Source organism: Urocitellus parryii, chromosome 8, assembly GCF_045843805.1.
Source record: "Urocitellus parryii isolate mUroPar1 chromosome 8, mUroPar1.hap1, whole genome shotgun sequence".
NCBI lineage: Eukaryota > Metazoa > Chordata > Mammalia > Rodentia > Sciuridae > Urocitellus > Urocitellus parryii.
The window spans coordinates 93898801-93903274 of NC_135538.1; positions in this window are offsets into that span (position 1 = coordinate 93898801).

Consider the following 4474-nt stretch of genomic DNA (forward strand, 5'->3'; position numbering starts at 1 on the left):
ATCACCAACCAAAAGCCTGTTGTGAACTTCATTATACAGAGTTTTTTTTATGAGTTTTATTTATACAAAGTTTTCATTATATAGGCATGATTGGTTGAATCATGTGTCACAAAATTTAATTCAATCTCCAGCCCCTTTCTCAGGCTGGTACCACGTGGCTTAAAACCTCAACCCTCTAATCACTGGAATGATCTTTCTGACTTGGCCAATCCCCATCCTGACTCATCTCATTAACATAAACAATTTGAGGTTTTTCATGAGTTATCTCATTAGCATAAACTCTAGTGTGGGCCACTGTGACTACCATAAGTAACAAAGATACTACTATCATGGGAAATCCAAGGATTTAGAGCTCCTTCCCAAGAGGACAAAGAATAGCCATGTTCTTTATTATAAAACAGAATGAATGGAAGTAACTCTAGGTAGTCAGTTCGAACTTCAAAGAAGCTGAAGAAAGAAAAATGAGGACTAGATGCACAGATTTGACCACAAAGTGAAAGGTCAGATAGTGTAGTTTAGCATTCATGTTTACCCAGCTGGGACTGCAGTTACAAGCATAGTACTTGAAGAGAGAGTGTGCATGGAAAAGACCACCCAAACACACAGTACATTTTTCTAAAGAAATCAACTCAGCATGATACAAACATTATATTGAATAGAAACAACTCTTTTTGCATTTTCTTTCTTAACCAGATATCTAAAATATATATCCTTTTCAAGCATATAAAACAATCCCTAAAGAAATTGTGATCTAAAAAAATATGTAAATCCAAAGTTAACATAGCAATGACTTAAATACTTCATTCTTTTGGTGCAAATGCAAAAGTGATGAACATTAATTAATACTCCTTGTATTTTCTTTATCACTACCGATATAAACTTAGCTGTAATTACTCGGTATGACAATTCATTATCATAGATTACTCCAGCTATCAGATAAGAAACAGTAAATGTACCACCAACCCACCATTTCTACCTGCAATAATACCAACAATTATTATTGCCTTGATAAGCTCCTGAGGTTGGCCTTGAATTTGCAATCCTCCTGCCTCAGCCTCCAGAATCTATGGAATTACAGGAGTGCACTACCTCATTGGCTTCCTTTTTTTCTTTAAGCAGAAAAGGGATATATTATGAAATCTAAAACATTATATTTGAACTTGGTTTCTCTTTACTTCTATAACAAATGGTGTAAATATTACAAATAGTATAAATAAATCTTCTCTTATTTCAGATGAATAAATATAATTATTTAATAAGAGATAATTATTTCCTTTTGTTTACATAATCAGACCTGCATGCATATAAAAATATTTATGATTCCATGGTTAAGAAGTATGAGAAAGTAACTTAAGATATGAACAATTTCTGTAACACGTTAGAATGCTTAGTTTGGGTCGATGATGGGAGCTCCATAGACATTATCTAAGGTGTCATTTTGAATCTTAGGAGAAGCAGATCCAAGGTAGAATTAGATATGCAAATGATTTACTGGAAAAGAAAGCCTGAAGAGGATTATGAAGGAGAGAAGGAGCAGGAAAAGTCTTCAGCTTCTGATGTAAGTCTGGCATCTCTGAAAGGTGTGAAGGAAGAAAGGAAGGCTGGGTAGGGAGAGATATACAGCCCTGAAGTGAGTTTTGACCATCACCAGAGTGCTGTGTCAGGTGGGAACCACCCAGCTTTAGTAGCTCTGATGTGTTCAATTACCAGCTAGAGATAGCCCAGGAAGAACATGGGATTTACATGAACACTGTGGTGGATCTCAAACATACAGCAACTGGAGACTATTTGCCAACTATTTTTACAGGAGATTCTCTTGCAGGGATATATGAGTGGTGCACTTCCATGACCACCACACATCACTCTTTATGTATCTCATTGAGTCTCTCCACACATTTCAAGAAGCAGTCCCTCATTCTTGTGGATCTCTTGTCCCGAAAAAAAATTTTTTTTTAAATAGGAAAGTTGGGAGAATAAATTACAACCTTGTAACTGGCTTACCCAATGATGTGACCCCAGTGCCCATTCTTGATAGATCTGAACTCTAGGTGATCATAACAAATGAAGATGATTACTACAGAAGTCACCATTAAAACTGAAAAACAGGTTACCACAAGATATTCAACTGGATCATGTGAATTCCACACATATTCTTCTTGGTATCTGTTGCTAGAAGGTTGAGCATTGAGAGGTGGCAGTGGCTGAATCAGGCTTGGTTAAGTGACAATACATGCCATAGAGCTAAAGTGCAACCCCCATCTCTTCCATTGTGACCCATCTGTTCATATATCCTTCATGCCAGTTGTGGAGAGATCAATGACAAAAACGGTCTAAAGCCATTGGTTAAATCATTTTGTCTACTTGATCATTCAGTACCTCTGCAACAGTGGATGATTTCTTGTTAGCACAAACATCTGCAGATTTGTATCTTCTCCCCCATATTTCTACTCCATACCTCCCTGACATTGGTACTCTAATCATTTTCTTTTCTAACCTTAGACCATTGATCTTTGCCCAAGAATTTGTATGTTTTTATTTGAGGTTACTTTTTATTTCTTCCAAAGTAGATAACTAAGTGCATTGCTTGAAGCTCCATCCATGAGGAAGGATTTCCCTCTCCATTGTGTTTCAAAGTCACTCCTGAATATGACTGTAATACAGCCACCATCAATTGTCAAAACTCACCTACATTTCAAATTGATCCATCCAAAAGACTGTGGCTTTTCTTCCCTTTTCACCTGGTCATAGGAGAGCCCCAGTAGGCAATAAAATGGGTAAGCTAGGGGTGGGGAACTGGTATAATTGTTGTTGCTGACATGCTGGTTTGAGCTACCTGCTTATAGGTCACATTCATGCCCTCTTGTTCTGCTCAGGATATACCATTTTCATCTTAGAATAAAATAAATACTGATGAGCTCATTTAACTTTATGACTTGGTGGGTCCATCAGAATCTAATTTATTATGGATAATTCTGAATGCATGACCATTTGTTACTCCATGGACAATAGTCTGTGCCTACCAGAACTCAGTAAGATAGCAAGAGCTGTTTTTCAGAAGGCAAATAATCCTCTGCTGCAGATGGCATAACCAGCGACCTGTGTTGTAATTTTCCCACTAGGGCTTATAAATTCCACAGTGCATCATTACCCACTACTGACATCCCAACACCACAGGTTCTGCCACAGGACTAAGGGAGTATTTACAGCTTCTATTTGTGGCATTGTTATAGCATCCTTCTTCCAGGAACCCACATCTACTTAGTCAATCGGCTTCATAGAATAACATTTATTCAGATATAGGACCTGGGCAAGATATCATGACTTTTTTAGAGAGGCGACTTCCTCAGATTCATGTTCCCCAATTGTTGCTTTGTTCTATATGTGGCTATGAAGCAACTCTTTCATTGGCTAACAATCTATTTTGTCCTGGAGATGTAGTGACCATCCCTACAATTGCTTACAAGTCTCCATGGTTGCTCCTCCAACCTTGCAGGCATTATAGTAACTGTGATCCCCTGTCATTAATCTCCAAATGGGCTCCATTACTTTGGGCCCCATTATTCCCTTTGCTTTTGATGAACTCATTTCTGTGAGCACTCCTGCCTTTATTCCTTGTCTGCAGAAGAGAGCTACAACTATACTCCTTAGTGATGCTGATGCCTCTACCACATGCTATTTTTGAAGGTCTTAATGGTTGTTGTGTCCTCTGGGCTTTTCCATGCAATAAAATCCTCTGGTTGATTTTATTGCCTTATTTAATATATCCATTCCAAATTGCTCACTTCCCTCACCTATCTTATTCCTTTCTCTACTGTCTGTCAGAAAAACTCAGGCATTCCCACTGTTTAGCATGGGCCATCACTTCCTCCAGGCTTTTAATTGCCACTCTAATGCTGACTTATTCCTCTCCCCTGAGGTCTCTGCAGTAGTGTTAAATCCTATGTTCCAACAAAAGATACACAAATCAATGAATTCTTGTTTGTTCAGACTTACATTCTGCCTTGACCAACTGACTTCAAAATCCAATCTTAGGAGCATGCCCTTGAATCCGGCTGGTACATGTTAACTAATTTTTGTAGCTCCTTTGAATGTTATCTCTTTCTTCTTTATCAGTATCAGCTTTCTCCAGCTAGGTTCTACTGAGAATTCACCCTAATTATTGACCTAACCACCAACAGAAGAGGTGTGGTAACTCTTAAAGGGGTATATGCTGCCTTTCAGAGTAGAATGTCCTCACTGATGGACTGATGGAGAAAGCCCTTAATGGAGAGGGTGGGTACCTTTGCAAGCAATTAAGGTTTAAAGGAGTCCACTGACCTATATTAGTTTTTTTGTTGCTGAATAACAAATTACCACAAGCTTAGTGACTTAAAACAACACATCTTTATCATCTCAAAGTTTCTGTAGGTTAAAAGTCCAGGCATAGCTTAGCTGCTATGTTAAGTTCATACAAAGCTAAAATCAAAGTGTCATT